Genomic DNA, 23,256 nt, shown 5'->3' with positions numbered 1-23,256 from the left:
TTCTTACTCAGTTGAGTTGATTTTGTTTATTCTAGGCCAAAGCTTAATGGCCACTGAAATGTCAAAAAAAATTATTATATTACCTGATTTTAATTGTTGTAAAATCACTATAATTCAATCTTCTCATATTTAAAATTGTGTGCCAAGAAAGTTGGCATAGCTGAAAAGAAGTATTTCCCCCTTACATATTGTGCTTTGTAAGTCAAAGACTTTGTGTACAGAATGATGTTTCTTTCCATATCTAATATTGTAATATAAAATACAGTGTGGTTAAACCACTATAACTTTGGATAACATAATTGAAGTTATATGTAAAAAATGTTTAGCCAACGAAGAATAATTTTCAACATCAGAATAGCTAGCTGGTCCTGGAATAGTCAAGGGAGGAAATTATTACTTTCCCAACATAGTACTTAATGGGAAATCAAAGATTAATAAGCTTATAATTTATAATTATCTCATACAAAAAAATTATGAAAATTATACTTGTGAGAAAGTTTTAGCAAAGTTATGAAATAAATGTGAACTTTATATTTTCTTTTGGCAACAGTTAAAGTTAGAAGGAAGATCCGTGTGGATTATTTCTTTGGATTCTTATAGATGAGGTTTCAAATATTGTTTCCCACTTACTAGTGGTATGACTGGACGATTTATTTCTTGTCCTCTGTTTTCTCAACTGTCAAGTATTCTCAAACTTTTATCTCCATCTACTAACGTAATGACTGCCATACATTATCTGTGCATATATTAAAAGTAATTAAAGAGTCTTAATCTAAATAAAACTACTTTAAAAGATTATATTAAGAGAAATGACAAAATCTGATACATTAAGTAGATACTCAATAAAAAATATTTTTATTCCCAGACATGGAATGTGCTCTTTGTGCTACATAGTGATACATGTTGGAAAAAGTCTAGAAAGACAGAGACTTTGGAGTTAGACTGGGATTCATAAATCCCAAATGTGCTGCTCACCAACTTAGTGACTATGAACATGCTATTTAACCTCTCACGGCTTCAACTGTTTCTTCCTTAAAACAAAAAAACAGGAACAACTATCCTTCACTGTGGAGAATCAAATGAATTTATGAATATATGTGGTTCTTTGATTTTAGATTTTTTATCTCTACAGAGGGAATACTATTGATTACTTATCTTAAAATGTTTGTATGAAGGCCTACTTTGATAATGCATTTGGAAACAAATTGTTTTAAAAATCTGCTGAGTATTCTAAAAATGTTGATTTTTTGTTATTAAAATTCCCTTAAAAGCATTAAATATCATTAAAATATTAAAATCAAAATTAAAATATAATTAAAACATCAGGAACAAAAATAAAGTATTTGTTTAACTCTCGAATTTAGCCAGATCATGGAGTTGTTGAATATTATAAATTATGACCCAATATTTTTAAAAACTTACTTGTGATTATTTAAATTTCCAGCAAACCAAGTAAATCTGCTAATGATTATTAATTTTATAATTTTATTTTTATTTTAAAAATGATTTGTTATAAGTTTTCTTTAATCAGTCAGCTCTACTTCATGTTAAATATGTGATTTAATTGTAAGATTTCATTTTACATTACTTTTTAGGGTCTCACTGCTTTTTGAAATCCTAATAGCATAAAATGTTTTCTTGTAATTAAAGTGAACAAATTAGAAATATTGATTAATTCTTCTTCATGCAGCCTCACAGGTAATCTATGAATTACAAGGTCCCTGCCCTGATGAAGCTTATGTATGAAGTAAGCTAGGAGACAGACAGGATTGACATTTGTCAGTAAAACATCCATGGAAGAATTGGTATTCAAGTGAGATACTGAAGGCAAAAAGAATGGGAAAGGAGAGAGTAGTGACCTGTGTAAAGAAAAAGAGCTGGGAAGGGCCAGGCATTTTCAGAGAGAGGCTCTGTGAGTTGTAGTCAAACATTGTTGACAAGAAAAAAACAGAAATAAGTCACTTGTGGGAGTCATTGAGGGTATTAGCAAAAGGGTTGCCAATTAAAAATGAAGTTGTGGAGAATTAACTTGTTGGTAGAGTCTAATGCTGAACAGAGTGGACAGAGAGACAGAAAAACTGGGAAGAATATCAGTAGCTTGGGTATGATGAAGATAATGACAGTCATGTATTAGAGGTTAAGAAGTGAGTTACTATGAAAAATTAAAAACTGATTGTACTGGTCAGCTGATCCAACTGGAATACAGAGAAGTCAGAAAGAAAAGGAGATTTCAATTTTCTTTTATTTGGGGTGGGAGGTAGAGAGGGTAGGGGCATTGTGGGTGGCATGGCTCTCTCACATAGAGAAATGTTGTATTTAATCTATAGGACATCCAATTAGATTAGTTTTGTAGCAGACTAGGGCTGGAGTCATGAAAGTGGACTAGTTTTGTGAAGGCAAAAGTATTGACTTTTATAGCTATTTGTGGTCTTGATATGCCGTACATCTTCCATTGCTACTATAGTCCCATTGTATTGAATGCTTTTCTCTAAGAGGCCCTTTTGTTCAAATTATCAGGTAAACTTTCTAGTTATGAAAGTCGTTTCAACCTTCATACTGTCAACCAACACACTTATACTCTAAGCTGAGCACCAAGAAAAGTTGTAGGTTTTCACATTTATTGTAATGGAATGTTCTTTGCAAAGCTTTAGCTATGGCCACTTAAATGTCAACATTGTTAACAATGCTGTCTCTGAATTAGATATCTACAGGAAAGCTCTTTTAGTTGGAAGACCTTGCCTGTTATAATGCCTCCTATATTTGAGTGTATTATTAATAAGAAGTAGCTTCCAAAGTATATGTGCTTCCAGCCTCGGAAAGACATTTCCACAATTCTAATCACCAGGTTTAAATTCAGTTTTGTACTTAAAAACTTTATGATTAGTTAGGAAAATCACCCCAAAGGTGAATGCATCTAAACTTTTTTTAGGTGTTTAAAATATTTTTCACCATCCTTAGAATTGACCCAAAGAATTATTTTTAATGATAAATGTCTAAGAAGGTTTCAGTCTAAAATAACATAAAGTATGTATCTGCTTTCTGTATCTTCATCAAGCATTTTCACTTGCTATTGGTTTCAATCAGGAAGAAAAAAGAATTGATCAGTATATCACTATATCTATTGGGACAGCTAGCCCCCCAAATTAGTTGCTAAAATCAGTCTCAACTTTAAAGTATAGGACAATTTTCCTAAAGTGCTTGCTTTATCGATTGAGATTTTACCCATATGAGCTTACTCTCATGATTTGTCTTTTATTTTCACTTTAACTTGAGAACCTTTGCAAGAATTTTCTCTAGCCCCGCAAAGTTTGCAATTTTTCCATGCAATTCTACAGAATGTGTCCTCGTCCACGACCTCTAATAATTACTCTTATTTTCAAGCTATTGCAAATTGAGCATAGCATCATTTATTCAGGAAAGCTCTCCTAGCTTGTGTCACTTTAGCTACATTGTTCTCCCTGGCAGGTAAAACTACTTCTATAGCTTCTTAACAAGAAACCAAAAGAGGAAAGTGCACAGCCACAAATGAAAATAATTCATCTAACTCAAAGAGCCACGTTGCCTTTAGTACAATCCAGTCATGAGTGCTATTTCCTGTTCCTGGGATTCCCTTCTATTTAGATTAATTTCTATTTTCAGACACTAACACTTTGTCCTTAAATCCAGCCTATGACTGGCCCCTCTGACAGAATCATGGGCAAAGCTGTAATTATTGCTTGGTTAGGTGTCTGCTCTATTAGAAATACACAAGTCACTATTGATCTTTCCTTTGTTTGTCATAAGGTTTCCATCCCTTTAGATTCCTTTGATCTGTGTAAAGAGGGAAGTCTGTCTGGACCGTTCCCACAGTGTCTTCAGTCTAATAGGTTACAAAGGTACTAGCAAACTAAATAGAAATGGTACCCTTGGGAAAATTCATTTCTTCTGTTCCAATGAATGAAGACTTCTTTGAGGTTGCAAATATGTTCAGCAACATCACCATACACATGATTATAGGTTGTTTCCTTCAGACTCCAGGGAGAAAGACTTCCTATCCCAGATATGCATGGGGTGATGAATACACTCTTTTGGAACAAGGAAGCTTTATTTTAAAGACACTTTGTATTCTGCTGAGTGACCTAATAGCTATCCAGGGTGGTGCATCAATGTGGGAACAATCAGAGAAGGCCATACTCTCTTTTCAGTAGTCCTGCTTTCCTTTGTAGCTGTGCTTGTTGACTCACCATCCTCATCATTCCCCAGACGGAATAGAAGAAAAAAACATGACTTTCATCTTATGGCCCAAATCACCAAAACTATCAACATTTTATATGGCAAACACAGGAACCTGATCTGTTGCCTCCGTGCCCATGAAAGAATCTTTTCTGGTAGGGATTTTGTTTCTTCAGAGATGGATGCAGAAAACACCAATCAGAAAGCTTGAGGGATATGCTTATTTGTTGTTTGCCTTGTTTAATGATCCTCGAATCACTTGTGAATCAATTTGGATATAGTCAGTCAGGTTGGATCTATATAAATAAAGTGAATAATTAAGACACTTATTTGGATAACTTGGGCGGCAATGCATATTTCAAGATTAAGTCTTTGGAGCTTGCATTATTGGGGTAGTGCCTCAATTATTCATTTCATATAACATATGTAGATTTGTCCTTAATGGGAATATTTTCTTATCCTAACAGTCATAGACTTAAATTCACACTGTAGTTCATTTTTTTGAGACATAATTGATAATTATACATATACGAATTCATACTATTTAATAATAAAGAGCCTGTTGAGAAATAAAATCTAAAATTAAATCAATTTTTAGATAAAAATGAAATAAATTTCTGTTAAAATATGTAAATATTGAAAGCCAGATGTAAGATTTTTTTCCCTACATGATTTAGGTTGATCATTGCCTTGAATTTCTATTTTCCTTTGTATATATAATAATAGCCTAAACTATATACTACCACCACATTCAGAGACACTGCTACATCTACAGAGATCCAAGAAATATATCTTAGACCACATGAGTATAGATAATTTATATTTGTGGAGTGTCATTTGTGCCAAAATATCAAGAAACACCTCATGGCTGATTTGATTACAAGAAAAAGAAGTGTGCCACACTATTTCCTTCAGCTGGTAACTGCAGACAGATGTAGGCAATTCAAGGCAGAGAGCATCCTCAGTCCTTGAACACAATTTTACTCACGGAACTGAGAAGCTCAGTGACTTTGTATGGCACTTAACCATTCCTTCATTTTCTGCTAGCTTTGCCTATGTAATATTTTTCCTTTTAAATGGCGGCCTGAAAACTTTTGGTAGAGAGTATAAATGAATTATACCTTTATACAGGTTAACTCAAAAACTCAAAACCCTATTCTCATACTTCTTGAAAAAGAAAACTACAATTCTCACCTCAAAATTAGCCAGCCAGTATAAACTGCAGATGTTTTATAATATATACCTGAAACCTGTGCTTTTTGAGGCAACTAGACAACAGCCTTGATTACTCCAACCCATTAGCAGCCCCTCAGCATTTCGAGTCTATTTGTTTTTAAGAAACCTCAGTTAAAATTAAACAATTGTGAGTGAGGGTAGAATGTCACTACCTGAACCCGGAGTTCAATTTGCTTGGAGTTCATGTGAAGGAGTGTATTATGAAAAATTAAATACCACATTCTGTACTAGTCTTTGATAACTATATATCCACTGTATAAAATTTGAGTTAGTGATTTAAACCTCTGTACTTAAATAGGCAGTTCCCAAAGCAAATGAAAATTGTGTTTGAGGGTGAAGTGAAAGAAACAATACCAAAATAAGCTACAAAAGTAATTTTCCTGTTGCATATTCCTGTGTTTGTGACCAAAGTGCTAATTACATTAAAGACAAAAATTAAGTGGAAGAAAATAGACATCCAGAGCTCTGAGTGAGGCCTAATTGTATTTACACAGATAAAGAGAGACTAGATGGGAGAAGAAAAGAAACAATGGGTAAAAAGTTCTCCATTTAGTCTTTATAATTAGTTAAGAAACATTTAAATTAATAACACAATCTGAGTATTGCAGCATGTGTGGCATATATCACATTTTAAATTAATTCTTGAAATAGTTACTGGTGTCCTACTTTATTTCAATTTTGATAAATTAGCTTACAGTTACTTTTGGATGGGTGTCCCATAAAGTAAAAATTAGTATCTCATCTGCCATTAACAACTCTTCCTGTAGTAAAATAATGGTAACATATATAAAAGAGAAGATTTAAAATAGATATTGAAAGTTAATCCTATTAATTTATAGGTTTAACTATGGCAATTGAAGGGAAGAAAAGGAGAACAAGTTTTTATTAGCTTCCTAGTAAAGCCCTATAATAGAAACACACCTCGATTGTCCATGTTTGATATAAAATTGGTCACCTGCATTCATTATTCTTCATTGATATGGTATAATAGTCATCTCTGGTATTTTGGAATTTGAAGAAAAGGCCTGAAATTACAGGACTGCTTTTAAATGGCTAGCTTTTGTACGAGAATTATGTAAAAATTTACAATCTGCTGATTACACTATTAGGGAGCTGCAGCCTCATTGACCTGATGTCGTAGTTACCTTTGGAATCCTTAATGCCTCAAGGCAGACGTTCCCATTATGGGAAGTTGTGCTTCTAAAAATTCTCTAATTTAATTTCTTCTGGATCCATGTACATGCGCGTGCCCATGTGCATGTGTACATTTAATTTTGAGCAATCAGGAAAAAAACTTTTGGATGACCTGCTTTTAAAAACCATGCTCTTTTAGCCTAGCTGTGAATCAGCTACTTTTCTTTGCTTATTTTTTAAATTTTATATGCTTTCCCATCAAAGGACACAATTTAACTAAGCATACGTAACAACTGTAGAAGACTCAGTGTAAACTAAATAGTGATCATCTGTAAATCTCAGATAAATGATCTAGACATAATAAAGTAAATTTAAGAGATAGCTGGAAGAATTATTAGCTTTATTTCTAAGTTTTCTAATTTTCGTCTCTAAAGGAAAATATTACAACTCAAGAGCATATAAGCATATTTTTGCTAAATTGATGAAAGATAAATCAGAATGTTTCTTTTCATTTACAACTCTATCATCAGCACATGCATGTTCATCAACAGATTTGTTTAAAAATATGTTCTTTTTGTAAGAAAGGTATTTCTTGAAGCACTGATTAATTACCTCTCAAACTCCGCTCCCCGCATCTTTACATTAATTTGTCTGTCTTAACAATACATTTACGGTTTAATCATATATATTTAACCTACTCAGTCTTTTTTAGAGGACATTTTTCTATGTCTCAGAAAACCAGAATGATTCCACTTAGTTCTGACAGAATAACTTACATTTTATTCAAGTGTCTCTGTTTAGGTGATATTCTCAGCAAAGAGATTTTATTTACTAAATGATATTGCTGCTAACCTGAAAAGGAAGATATCCATTCTTCAAATACTGTCATTATCAAGCTTTAAAAAGACTTGATTGTACCATGTTAGGGAAACAGTGTCAGATTTTCCATCAAACTTTCTCCCACTGTAATAACTGAGTATAAAAATGAACTTAGAGTGATGAAATGACTACAAAGCAAATTAATGCAATCAAGTCTTTAGTAACAACTCTGTCCATATCTGTTAAATATTTTCAAACTATTCTAAAAAAACACAGCCAGAAGGCAAACTAACAGTGAATAGAAACAAAATGGTCAGCAGCGTGTGTCGCATGTTATTTGAATGGAAAGTAATTTATCGCGTCTGAAATAAAAGCTGTTTATTCTTGTGTTTCACTGTCTGTAACAATCTTTACCATTTATCTGTGAAAAAGTGAGAAACTGTACTGTTATTAGCATATGAATACTTGACACATCAAATTGGCTGTACAATAACAGAAGGACATTTGCTATTGGTGTATGCACACAGACAAAGCAGCCATTTTGAAAAAAAAAAATGAAATGGTGTGGGTGGTTTAACCCTTTACTTATCTTTTAGGTTTCCCACTCCTAATTTTGACCGGAACAGTTTGACAGTTAAAATCAGAATATTTTTATAACAAAAAAAAGTAATCAGGGTCCATTATGCTTATGATAATTATATTGATACATTCGCTCTACTAGAAAAATAGAAGCGGAATGACAATAAAGGAGTTTATGTGAGTGTGTGTGAGTGTGAGTGTGTGTGTGTGTGTGTGTGTACATGCATACGCAGAGTGGGGGAAGGGAGTGAAGTCTGGCAGTGTGTATAGGGTACAGAAATGAAACAATGCCTGCGTACAGTTTTATTTCATGGCAACAACATAGTGGTCCTTGGGTCAGATGTGTGAAACTATTTCTCAAAGAAGCTGCATACGTAATTGAGGCCCTCAGAAGGGTTCCCAGTTGAAGTTGCCAGGCTACATTCATTTCAAAAGCAGAACCATTTGTTATCAAATTTAAATTAATTCTCTGCACACTGAACTTGAATTTTAGGGCTCTGCTTACTTACAATTCTTAAAAATAGTTGAGAAAGGGGAAAACACGTATCTGGAAAATGGAATAAAAGTAGTCCTCACAAGGAACTGTAGTGGTTCTCATGCAGGCCGAAGTCTAACAGTATTTTAGAGATCAAATTTAGAAAAATCTGTTCGAAATAACTAGAAACAAGTTTGTGTTTTCTCATGTTATTTTTGTTGATCCATATTTATTGCAAAATCTTTTCATATGTGCATCGGTATTTCAGCCAGGTTTTTTATCTTCATCAAGATTTAAATCCATTCCCTCCCCCGCGGCCCCCAGATTAATTACTCTTTGCTGTGAGACTTAGAGTAAGGTAATGTATAAAGTTGTACAATATTCATACTATTTTAATCTAATGTGTCAATTTTAATTCTTTTCTTTAATAGAATACAGTTTTTCTTCCTAATCTGCATGGCTTTATGAATTATTGTAAATAAAGTTTATGCTGCTCACTAGGTAAGCTTTTTGGTAACTTTGCCAATTGTTGATACATTCATTCAAACAAGCAAACAAACAAACAAACCCAGTGAAATGAGTAAAATGACTTGTGTTGAGACCTTCTTACAACTATATAGAGGAAAAACTTTCCAAAAAAAATAATAATGTGCATTTTTTTTCTACAGGATACACACAGACGTAATTGCACATTATTCTCTGTATCTGGCAAAAGTGTTTAAAGTTTAAGTTATCTCGATTGTCAGAGTTTTTCTATCACCTTTGAGTTAGAAAAATTAATTATGAGGCAGGCTTTTATTCCTGCTAAGTTGAATACACAGAACTAAATAGCCCATTCTGAATAATCCATGTGTTTTTTTTCTTTCTTTTGAAACACAATTTTAAACTTTTAATCATCATTCTTTCATCTTTATAAGACACCGATTTGTTATAATCAAATGAATCTGTTTTCATTGTTGTAATGAAATTTAAAATTTTTAGTCCAAAATGCATAGTAAACTTTGCTTTGAGGAAATAACAAACAAACAAAAACAAAACAAAACAAAGCAAAAAAACCCCACAAAAACGAAACAGGAAAGACTATAATGTTAAATGTATTCTTCCAAATACCTGCTGAAAGACCCCACGTAACAAAGGACATTTTATTGTTCTCTTTATAAATAATTAGTACTTGTGAAGTACTATTACAGCCATAGAAAACAGGAACTGATAATTCTAATGGCAATTTCTGTTAATATGTAAGAAGAATTGACATGCAATATGAAAGTAGAGAAAAAAGGGAGTTATGCAATTTTAAATTCCTCTAAAATTGTTGAAAGAACATATACAAAAAGAGGCTATTCATCTAGCTTTCTTTTCTTCTAATATGTGTTATTTAAAAACCACAAACCATTTGCTTATTTAAAGCTTTCTGCAGCCAACAATACTATAAGGTTAGTATGTCCTACCAAGTGCTCTTTGAGAATCTTGTTTACTTACTGGTGGAAGTGATGTCCCATACTTGTGTATCCATGACAACACCATAACATAGCAGAGGAGTACTAGATTTTTTTCTTTCTTTCTTTCTTTTTTTTTGCAACTGCAATATGAGATTAAAAATAAGAAGCTAATCTTATTAAATAGCATAAGCTTTTCAAAAGATAAAACAAACTTTATGGGAACACATAACAGTTGCTTGTGGTGACACATTTCTGTTATTTCAAAGCTTTACCCAGATCTATTCATTGACTATAAATAGTTCTGAATGGCAGAAAAATTAGAAAGATAAAACTTTGTAAATTCTCTTAGATACTTTTCATAAGCAAGTAATGTGATTTGGCTGTGTCAAGATTGAATAATTAACAATATCAGTTTTGTTTTTTATCCAATACTCATATTAGACTTTAATCCTTTTTGAATGCTCCAAATTATTTTTCTTATGTAAATTTTTTTAGGTAAAATTATTATATATTCCAGGGATTATCGATATGCTTTTTCATTAACATTTGGAAGCTATTTACTACCAATGGTTTGCACCTATTGATGTATTTTTATTAGACTATTTTAATTAATGTGCAGAACAGAAATTTTTGAAAAATAAAATGCAAATTTTTCCTTTTTCAGGCTTTTTTTGTTTTATTTACTAAGAGGGTACATTTTTGTTACTCTGCAGAATTATTTTAAAATTAGTAACTATTTCAGTAAATATAAGTATTATGCAAAATAACCATTTTCCCTCGTTTTGGTGGTTAGAATTACTAATTGGGTCTCAGCATGATTATATAGCATTTGAGGTTCTATTTTGAAATTTTTCTTTTTTTTCCAAAATGTTTTTTCTAAGTCCAAAATTAAAATTTAAACTCAAGTGATTATTAATGTTCATTTCATTTGATCGTTTTATCACACATAAGAGAAATAAACTTAGAGATGACTATCTGTCAAAATATCTCAAGTCTTATGGCTCACCTACTTGGTATCCTCATTATTTTAACACTGAGTATCTTTGGAAATCACCTAGTAGTAGAAAACTACTGCAACGTGACTGGAAAATTTCTCATCAACATTCACTGCACAAGTAAGAAATTAAGTTTTCAAAGGACAATGAAAACTTTCCCTTCCCCTTTCTCTTCTTCTTTTCTATCCCTCTTTCTCTGTCCTTTACTTCTTTCTCAATCTGTTCCCTGCTTGTTTCTCTTTTCTGAGTCTCTTAAGCCAATCAACTCACGTGCCTCATGCTCTAGAGAAACTGTGGCACACATATGCCAGTGAACTGGTTTGGAAACATATGTCTTTGCGGGCACTGGATGTCTCGCCAGGAATGAGATTCCATTCTGGGGAATGAGGGTGGGAAATGCTTAACCACCTACAGATGTTTTGCAGCAAAAGCTAAAGAACTGCAGTCAAAGAACTGCAAAATGTGTAATTTGGAATTTTTCCAGGGTTCTTTTTTTAATAAGAAAAAAGTTAACAGCTTTCCTATTCATCCCTTTTGAGAAAATTTACAGTCGTTTCCCAGTTCTGCCCCATTCTGAAGTAAGGACAAAAGACTGAAACCGAAGCTGTCCATCTGCTCCATAACAGTAATGTTATAATGGGTGCTGTCCATTTTTATGCTATTGCTCATGTGTGCCCAGGGGACTGGAACTATTTAATTCACTGATTTCACAGCTCTGTTGTGTGTCACAAAAGATTTAAAAAAATCCAACACACTTTTTAGCACCCTGTTTACAAGGACTCCCTGTAAATCTAACTGAAGTAACAGATTCCCACCCTGCCCCCCATGTTAGTCCCCCATTTTTTCCTTCTAATTTGGTGCATTCAGATAACAGGTAATAGATGGAACTCATACCATTAACTTGTTCTTTACAAAAAGTGAATTTTTCAAATCTGCTGCGAATGTTACTTTCAAAAGCTATAAGCAGATTTGGAAGAAAGATGTTTGCCTTTAAGATTTTAGAATTAAACAACTATGTTTTCCCAGAAGTCTAAGAATTAATGCTCTAGATTAGCAGAGAGTTAATGGAAACCTGCAGAGGAAGACTGACGACTCCTATTCCTCTCCACTGGGCAGGAGGCTGAGCAGTCTCACATGCAGCTGGTATGTGCTGGTGTTTTGCAAGGCCGTAATGAATCCTGTGCACTCCAGGGCATTTTCCTGGAGAGACAGAGGTGGCCAGGCAATACCCACTTGGGTCCATTCTGTGGTCTTCTCAGAGCAATGGCATGGAGTGTTGAAGCTGGTATACTCACGTCTGCCACCAAAGAGAGAATGTAGACATGAATTCAAGGACATTCCTGTCTGTTCCCATCAAAAATCTTCCATGAGAATACTTGAGAATATCATATCTTTCCTGTAGCCACTTGTTAACATATTTCTCTAATCTTTTGGATGGTTAACATATTAGCTATAGACAATGCACTATCTAGGTGAAATTGTCAGTTTGATTTTTATATCATTAACCCAACTCACTTCTAACTATAGTAACAATGAAGATACCTACATATTCCCTTGAAAAGTGGTTTGTGAGTGAACAAGTATAAAGGGCAGTGGGGCTCTTGTCATGTGCCATTTAAAGAATATTTTTGTTAATAAGCCAAATTTTATTTATTTTTTCAGTAACAATGACAAATATTTACTCTGTGTTCATAGGTTGTATGAAACTATTGGATGCTCAGGCCTCTGAAAAACATAAATTAGAAATGTTCTCTAATCTTAGAGAAATTTCATAAAATAGTATGTTTGTTTGTTAACATTTCTCAAACTAAATTTTTTCATTGTTTGTTTGTTCATTCATTTATTTATATATTCATCCAAACGTTTCTCAAGAATCTTCTGTGGACTAAGCACTGATTCTGAGACATGTTAATGGGGTATTTTAAAAAATGGTTCTGTTGTCAAATAAGTTTGGGAAACGCTGCCCACTATATTTTCCTTCTTTGAGCTATAATAAGCGTCTTCATGTACCAGGCAGGCCCATTCCACTCTATTAGAGTCAAGAAATCTTTTATTTCATTGATATTTTCCCATAATAATTGGAACATTTGTTTCTTCCAAGCCCCCTTTCCAAAACAAAAACAAAGTAATAACACCTGGGATCAAAGAGTACTGAAAAATAAAGTGTGGCAACCATCAGTGTAATATGGAGAAAAGAGTGGAGGTTAGGACTAATGGTCATTCTAGAAGACTTGTTAACCAGAGTAACATTAATAGGAAAAACAGCACATTACAATTTTGAACATGAATTCCATAAAGAATCAATGTCTAGATTGCCAAGTTAGAAGTTGAAAATCCTAGAACTACTGGGCACCTTGAGAGAAAGGATACTGTAGGTGACTAAACTGATTTTTACATATAAATAAATTCATCAATTGATTATACCAGGTAGCTGAAGGTAGAATTTATTTCTTGAAAAACGTTATGATGTTTTCTGTTAAGATATAGTCTTTCGACTACATATTAAACCCTTCTTAAAAATGCAGAAGTTTGGGCGATAACCTCAATAAAAAAATTACTAAACTTTTCTAGCCAATATTTCTAGATATAGGCTAAGATAACAGTACTTTCCCAATCTTTTCTTTTACATTTGAAAGTTTTGTTTTTACTGTATAAGAGTTAATGTTATAATGAACTATAACTTTTTCATGGATAGCTACTTGGCCACTTTTTCTGAATCACCTAAATTGGTGCTCAGGGTAAGTCACAGTTTGGGCTATCAATTCAACTTATGCTGAAAGGAAATTAAAATATGTACTATATGTGACAATAACAATGATATTTTACAGATATAGGTATTTTATAAAGAAAGAAAGATCTAAAAGAAGTTTATGAATCTCTAAAAAAGGAAAAAGAAATCTCTTCATAGAACTATTCTTACTATCTTTCTGATATTCTGCTGAAAGTAAAACACATTCACCAATTTTTCAAAGGCAATTTTTCTTCATCTCAAACATATCTTCCTTATAGACCATATAAAAAGAATTAAACTCGTTTATAATGTTTCCATTTGTTTTCTTGCAGAAAAAACCCATTACAGTTAGCCCATTAGCAAATATTAAAAGACATAATTGCCTGTGCATATTAAATATGCTTAAAATTTATGAAAATAAACATTTTGAAATTCTGCAACATTAGAAATGTGAATGTGGACTTAATTTGAATCTGTAAAGTGGTATGACTACACATTACTATAATATGCAATATGTACCTCCATGAAGCATGTGGAAATTCAGGAATATAGAATTTAGATCGAACAAGGGCAAAAATCCATTCTGGGGAACACATATGGAATTGTTAATAGATTATAAATGGTAATTTAGTTTATCGAGACAATATCTTTGGATTAAATATAACATTTGTGATAATGATTGGCAATTTAATAATAATTGGCGTGGTGTTCTGTTGGCCTGGACATTCATCCCCAAGAGAACGTGTATTTTAAACATGTGTCCTCACACTTTTGGAATAACATATTTCAAACTTGCCTGACTGACAGTTGCCAATTACCAAAAGTTTCTGTGAAATGAAGAATCGAGTTAACAATTTAACACTAATTAGTAGCATAAACAAAACTATTAATGAGATAAACTTAATCAAGTCCCAAAGTCCTGGAGCTGCTAAGGAACCTATCCTTGCTTTAGTTCCAGTTTCTCAAAAGCTCCTTCAGGATTTTAGATATGATGGCCCGGCAATAATAAGAAAGAAACTTGAAACCGTTTTTGAAGTCAAGAAAGCACTTTTATACAAACCTGTGTTTATTCTCACACAGCATCCATACAAGGCTGTCTAATATATTTGTGAGAATGGAACAAAATCGCCAGAATGAAATGGGTCCAATTCAGAAAAATAAATTTGGGTCTAACTTTGTAAGGTAATTTTTTTTTTAACAGTTTTCTTCAGTTTCAGCAGGAAAATGAGTGATTAGTTGAATTCTCATTTTCTGCGTGTTGTGTACTAGGGGAGAAATTGAAGGAAGAAACCTTGAAAAATATATACTTAGGGAAATATTGGATTACAAATACAAATAGGTAATTTTTTTTTCTAAAAAACATTAAATCACAGAGACATAAAACTTTGAATGTGTGGCTTTTTTAAAAAAGCTATTATGTTTTCTTTTCAGTTATCCTGAAAAACAAAACAAAATTCATGAAGTAGGATGAGCCAATTCCTGTCATTCCTGTCTTCTAACATTTAATCGAATTTGGAAGGCAGACGTTTCTGTTACGTAAGAGGTGCTGGGTCTAGTGTTCCTTTAATATATACACCGCTGGATTGGTTTTTATACTTCTTTAATCCCAGTTTTCCTGTATCTCCCTGAGTAGAACACCCATATTTTGCTTGAGGTTACTTAAACATAGTGGCAACCAGGATTTTATCATGTGATCTGTCACCCTCGTTTTACTTCGTGTCAGTATTGGTTTAGCCACAGGACTTCTCAAAGTGACAGAAATTGTGTCTTGTTCATTTCTGATTTCCCAATAACTCATAAGGTACATGGAATATAGTGGATGCTCAATAAATGTTTTCTGAATAAATCAAATAGACTTAAAGCTTACGAGAGTATTTCACTTAAACCTGGCAAGAGGGTCAAAGACCCATGCTTTAGAATAGCACTGTTCTCTAGAAATTTCTTTGATGATGAAAGGTTCTATATCTTCATAGTAACTGATATGGTAGCCACTTGCCTCATGTGGCTATTAAACATTCGAAATGTAACTAATGCAACTGAAGAAGTGAATTTTAGTTTTACTGAATTTTTATTGTCAAGGTTTGATTTAAATAGCCACAAGTGACTAGTGACTAGATAGTTTTAAAGGGTCCTGTTCTTACTGTCCTTGAGCTACACCCATTCTCATGCCAGAGGACATGCCTACTGTAGTCTATACTTCCGCTTAGAGACTATGCTTCAGACACCCAGAACACTGGAATTCCCTGCCCAGTCTGCTCACTGCCAGGCCTGTCTGGACTTCTTCCCTGGTGCTCCTTTCCAGGGCAGACCTTGGTGCTGGCGTACACACACTATACCAAAGGAGTGTCCAGGGTGTGGCAGTTTGCCTCAAGGGGAGGCTAGGTGGAGGCAGTGTGACCAGGGCTTAGACATGCTGCTGGACTGTCCCATATATATGCATGAGGCCCCTAACAGTGTGGAAGGATGAAACAGGGATCTGGAGATGCGACAGGGAGGGATATAGCTTTCCTTAAGCTACTATACTCCATTCAGCATGTATATTTAGCAGTTTAGTGATTTCATTACAAAACATAAGCAAGAAATAAATCAGTTCTTAGTACTTAGCAGCTGTATGATCCAATGACCATTCATTCAGTCATTCACCAGATATTTATGGAGCACCTACTGTGTCCTAGGCACAAGAGATGCAGCAGTGAACAAAACAAAGTCCTTGGTCTACATGGGGCTTATATTCCTTTGAGGAAGACAAAAGGCAAATAAGCAAGATAATGTGAGTGTGTAAGAAAATTAAGGCATCCTGAAAGGGTAGAGAGTGACAGGTGTTTTTAAAAATAGTTTAAAACCAGGGAACACCTTTCTGAAGAAATGACTTTTGAAGAAAGATCTAAATGAAAGGAATGAACAATGAAATATCTGGGGAAAGAATTTTCCAAGCAAGACAACAGCAAGTGGAAAGGCCCTGAGATAGGGATATCTCTGCCATGTTCCAGAAATAGCAAGAAGGGCAGTGAAGTTGATTGGCGTGAAGTAAAGGAGGTAGCTAAAGTTCTTGTCACGTAGAATTGTATAGGCTGTACTAAGGACTTAACATTTATTCTAAGTTTGATGAGAAGGCATTAGAAGGTTGCGATCAGAGTTATGATATTTGTACTTAATAAAAACCACTCTGGGTGCTTTTCGTTGAATAAGCAGGAGGGATGTAAGAGTGGAAACAGGGAGACAATTTCAGTGGCTCCTGCAGCAATTCAGGTGGGAAATGCAGGGAATTTGGTCTGGGCTGCCAGCAGGGATGTCTCCATGGCAAGGCATAAGTTTAAAAGGACACAATGAACTTCTTTCAATCCTGTCAGTATGGCTCTGCAGCTGTATATATGACCTCATTTGGAAATAATGCCAAAAGTCTAAATTTGAGATCTTTGTGACTGTGAGTCCAGGGTCAAAACTATCTTCTACTTATCCCTGTAAAGATCCTGGAACTGGCTATGCTAGCCTCGTGGAAGCAGGCGTATCTTCATCAACGTACCACAACAGTTTCATAGACATCAATGGAGCCTGGACTTGCTGCATTGAAACATTCAGTGACTCTACTTAAAGCACTGTCATTTCCAGTGCAAAAGCCCTGTGGATCTTTCTTGGTGGTGACATGAATCTCTTTTCCTTTAGATACAGGTGCAAACTGCTCTCGAGAACTTTTTGTGTCTTCCTGCTTCATAGCTGCTGCTTCTGCTCATGCTTTCAGTTCACATAGGAGCCGGGGTCACATTTTGTAGAGGATGGGGAAGATTAAGTGACTCCAAGCCCATATTTTCCTACATACAGCCATTTCGAGTAGCATAAAAGCGGAAGGAAAGACATTCCTTTTTCAAAATTTCCTATGAAAGATAAGTAAAACCATTTTTTAAAAAAGGAAAAGATCAGTTTTATATATACATTTCTATGCCTTTTCTAAAGGTTTTGTTATATTAATTTTGTGTATTTTTTGAATCATTCACTGTGATGTGAAATTTTTTTTCCCTTCCCAATTTTCTCCAAGGACATAATATTATTGTAGGCTTTCTACTAAAAGATAAAATTACTGCTACAAGTAGTACAAAGTCAGAGATCATATTCCAGATTGAATAGTTTTTTAACAAAGAGGATGCTTTTTAAAGATTCTAGCAAATGTGACTTTTCAAGGGCCAGCGTAGGCAGTCTAGACACTAAAATTACCCAGCACATCAATGGATAGGAGGGGCCATGGGTCTCTGAGAAGACCTTGAACCATACACAGGGCGGTCTGCTCACAGTTGGAAAGAGCTTACTGGGGTCAAACTTCAGAAACATTAGTTTCCTTTCCTGTGCTATTACCTTGATTCTCAGTGAATCTCATATATGAAATAATATATTAAAAATAAAAAAGTTCTTATTAATCTTGTAGTTTCAGTGTTTCAGAATACTCTCACATTTATTGCGACAAAACATTAATGAAAACATTTTGTAAACTGTAAAGTACTATGCAAAAGGAAGTTGTTAAGATTATTACTGCCTCATTTTTCCTCATGTAATCTAGGGAAGGTAGTTGTTAATACAACCCTCATTATTTAAAGGAGAAGTCAGGACAAGATCAGATGTTAGCTCCATGTCTTTTTAGTGAATGATTTGGGGATTACGGAAAGCCAGTTAAACACTCTTTGTATTAACTCTCTTATAACTATAAAACGGTTTTGATGATAGATCTATTTTTGAATAGAAGAAGGATGCTTTGAAGCCATGAGGGAAGTGACACGATCCAATTTACGTTGGCATGGACACAGACAATACATCATAGAAGGAAAACAAACAGAAAATAGGAGAACCAGTTAGTAGGTGATTGCGGTAGGTCTACATAGAAACCCAAAGCAGTAGAATTTACACTGGGTCCTAAAACACAAACTTACAGCTATATCTTTTCATAGCTACAAGTTAGCATTCAAATAATAGTTGAATTGAATTAAATTATATTGAAGGAACCACCTGGCCAGACAATAGCAAGAAAATCTGTAACTTCAGAGAGTTTGGCGCTTCCAGTCAAGTCTACTCTAGATTATGTCTAAATCACACCCAATCTAGTTATTGTAATTGTCAACCAAATAGTTGAGGAGAGCATGCTGGTAAACCAAAAGATGAATTGCTTAAATTTTTATTTTTCGAAAAGACTGCTTTGGCATTATAGAGGCAAACTCATTGCTAAAGATAACTTTTTAAAAATAAAACTATTTAATAAAGGGATGAGGATTATACTGAAAATGTGGTTTGTTTTCCTTGATAACACAAAACTTTAAAAAGGCACTTTTTCTATGAAGTCTCTTATAGAAGAATTGAAAATTCTTCCCTCCCTCCCTCTCTCCACATATTACCATCATAGTTCATGAAACATTTTTGTGTGCTTGCTCTTTTATAAGTCCATTTTCTGCTACTATATCTTAAGCCTCTTGGGAGCAGGAACTGTATCATGTTCATCTTTATATTTCTAATCACTAGCACAATAATTGAGATTTAATAATTTATTGAATAAATGAATGATTTTTTATTATTTATTATTTACCTATTAGTCTTATTTTGTATTTCCATTTGTGCAATAAGAGTTAGAATTTTTCTGTTGTCTTATAGTTAGAGATGACTATTTTCCCCCACAATACATTTGAAACATTATTAATAAGACAATGAAAAAGAAAATGTCACAATTCATTTGAAATGTAAAAAGCAAATAAACAGCAGTTCAAAACAGACATTAAAAAAGCAAATAAACAGTAGTTAAAAATAGACATATGTCAAGTAATAACAAGAATGCTTTTTCTAGAATTTGAAACATTGATGAGTGAGATTGTTAGGGCATTAGAATTTTTTTAAGGCTAAAAAGGGACCTGACGAAGATTAATAGTTATGTTCATTAATAAAAAGGAGAGAACCATAAATCGGTAGATGCAGTTCTACTGACAGAAGACTCCATAATGTCAAAGCTTGTTATTTGACATTTTTCAAGGGTGATTGGCATGCATGTGGCTGGGGGAGAGAATAAGGAAGCTTTCTTTGGTTGTAGTAGTTACATGTTTTATATTTTCCTGCCTCCTCGGGGATCACAGTGGGCCCCTTCAAGAAGACTTACTAATACACTAAAACGAAGCATAATTCAACAAAGAACAACACACATACACACCACTGGGTAAATTTATTGAATTAGACATTTGTTTGTCCAACTCTACTTTTGGTCGTAACGAAAAGATCTATGGGAATTTTCAAAGTGATTCTGATCTAATTATAATTATCAATGCTGCATAGAAGTATGAAACCTCATTTCTACATTCTAAAAACCTTTAGTATAGAAAGATGTATTTGGTTAACATTAAAACAGAAAATTTGGATAATAAGCACTCAAAAATCCTTATGGGATTTTAAAATATGAAATGATGGTCTTTGACATGATTATGTAGGATCACTAAGTTTACATTTCTGCAATAATTAAGAGAATTTACCAAAAAGTCTCAAGGAATAACAGTGGTCATTCATTTTTTTATTATGCCATCATACATCTATTGAGTGCCAGATCTTGATATCACTCCTCTAGTGATAATAAGCAAAGAGGCAATTTTAAAGAAATAAAAAATTTTTTTGAGAGAACACCATGCAAATGTTTATCTGCTTATTGGAATTCTGAGTGAACTTTTCTATCTATAACACTTGCCAGACATTTTTTAAAGAAATAAAACAAAATATCATCAGATTTGTATAGAAGCACAAAAGATCTCGAATTGCCAAAGCCATCTTTAGAAAAAAGAACGAATTTGGAGGCATCACTCTGCCTGACTTCAAATTATACTACAAAGTGACAGTAATCAATACAGCATGGTATTGGCAGCAAAACAGACACACTGACCAGTGGAACAGAATCAAGAGTCCAGAAGTAAACCCATATTTATACAGGCAAATAATTTTTGACAAAAAAGCCAAAAACATACAGTGGATAAAGGAAAGCTTCTTCAATAAATGGTACTGCGAAAATTGGAAGGCCACCTGCAAAGGAATGAAATTAGACTGTTGTCTATCACCACACACAAAAATTAACTCAAAACGGATTAAGGACCTGAATATAGACCCGAAACAATAAAATGCGTAGAAGAAAACATAGGAATGAAACTCAAGGACCTTGGAGGACTTAAAGAGGATTTTATGACTTTGACCTCAAAGGCAAGGGAAGTAAAAGCAAAAAATAAATGAATGGGACTACATCAAACTAAAAAGCTTTCAGCAAAAGAAATTGCCAACAAGCTAAAGAGACAACTATCTCAATGGAAAATATATTTACAAGCAACACCTCTGATAAAGGCCTAATATCCAAAATATAAAAAGAACTCATACGACTCAAAAATAACAAAAAAAACCCCAAACGATTCAAACAAAAAAATGGGCAGAGGACCTGAACAGACACTTCTCCCTAGAGGACATACAAATGGCCTGCAAACATATGAAAAGATGCTCAACATCGCTAGCTATTAGGGAAATGCAAATCAAAACCACAATGAGATACCATCTCACACCTGCTAGAATAGCTATAATCAGCAGGACAAGTAATAACAAATGTTGGAGAAGATGCAGAGAAAAAGGAACCCTCACACACTGCTGGTGGGACTGCAAATTGGTACAGCCACTATGGAAAACACTATGGAGGTTCCTCAAAAAACAGAATTTATCTACCATATGATCCAGCAATCCCACTATTGGGTATTTACCTCTAAAGACTTGAAAACCCCTATCCAAAAAGATATTTGCACACTGATGTTCATAGCAGCATTATTCACAGTGGCCAGGATATGGAAGCAACTGAAGTGTCCTACAATAGATGACTGGCTAAAGAAGCTGTGGCACATATATACAATGGAATTTTACTCAGCCATAAGAAGAGATGAAATACTGCCATTTGTGACAACATGGATGGACCTCAAGATAATCATGCTAAGCGAAATAAGACAGACTAAAAACGTAGAAAATCACAGGATATCACTTATATGTGGGATATAAACCTAAAAGCAACAAATGAACAAGACAAACAGAGACTCAGGGACATGGACAATAGACTAGTGGTTACCAGAGTGTAGGGAGTAGTATAGGAGGGGGAGGTAGACAGGGTAAAGGGGGTCAAATATAGAGGGGTAGGGGGAGGGTGAAGTGGGTAAAGGGGATCAAATTATGGTAGCTGAAGGAAACTGGACTTTGGGTGGTAATCACACAATAGAATATACAGATGTCAAATTATAATGTACACCAGAAAATTATATAATTACATTAACCAATGTTACCTCAATAAACTTAATAAAAATATATATATATAACACCTGCCAAAAAATCTCACAAGAATAAGTTTGCTTGTGAAATTTCTGATCCTTGTTCTTGGATGGTATACCATGATGGCAATAATATTTGCAGCTACCATGTGAATATCTTTTCCTACAGAGATTCTTAAGTCAGAATCTGAGAGAGTGAAGAGAAGGTTCTTTTCCTCCTGATCATCTAAGCACATTGAAATTAAGTTGCCGTGATGAATTTTCCATTAAAATAAGCATGTTTAGAAAAGAGCTATCTCAAGAGGATGGCTTTTCTGCATGTACTTCCGCTTTCAGAGCAAAATAGACTTCTCTCCCAATTCTTCCCCACCCACAAAAGAGAAAACAAGCAATCATATTGAGTGCTATTTTAAAAATTGAAGGTTTGAACATACTGTTTTATTTGATATTATTAATCCTTCCATATTTATGTACCTTGCCCTGACCTCACCTGACCACCAGCCTCAAAGTTCAGCTCCCTACTTGATATCTCCCCTGGAAGTTTATTAGGTATCTCAAACTTAACATATCTAAAACCTGATGCTTGGTCCCTGCGCCTTCCAGCAACTTCCCTTCCCGTAGCCATCTCCCTTGAAACAAACCACCATCCATCCAGCAGCCCAGGCCAAAAATCTAGTTATCATCTCTCACTTCATAATTCTTTTATGTGCAATCAATCTTTCAGAAGTCTTACTAGAGTTACCTTCAAAACACATCCTGAACACGTCTACTCATCAGAACCTCCACACCTATGACTTCTGTCTAAACTACAATCACCTCTCACCTGAGTGATGACAAAGAACTGCTAATTGATTTCTCTGCTTCTATCTTTGCTGCTCTACAGTCTATTCTCCACTCAGCAAATAATCTTTTAAAAATATAAATCAGAGTGTACATTCACTAAATAAAGCCCTATAATGGCTTCCCACTGCTGTCTCCTTTCATATCCTGCAATGATCTGTGTGATTTGGACCTCACCTGCCTCCCAGACCTCAATTCATTACACTCTTCCTCTCAATCTCCGTGTTCCAACCAGAGGGCCTGCAGGTGAACATGCCGAGCTCACACCCCCGTAAGGTGGTTAGATCTGCTCTAATGCCCAGGATCTTCACATTTTGCTGGGGTTTTTATTTGGTGGGATTGTCATTTGGTAGCCAAATCACATGTGATCTCCTCAGATGTCTTCCAATACCGTGTAATCTCAATCTTCACCTGAAAACTTTCTACCCGTTACTCAATTGTTTCTTTTCTTTACAGTGCTTGTCACAATCTCATATTATCTTTTTTAGTTTGTTGTCTA

The sequence above is a fragment of the Pteropus medius genome, unplaced genomic scaffold (assembly GCF_902729225.1).
Source record: "Pteropus medius unplaced genomic scaffold, Ma_sr-lr_union100, whole genome shotgun sequence".
Taxonomy (NCBI): domain Eukaryota; kingdom Metazoa; phylum Chordata; class Mammalia; order Chiroptera; family Pteropodidae; genus Pteropus; species Pteropus medius.
This window is presented reverse-complemented; position numbering follows the sequence as displayed.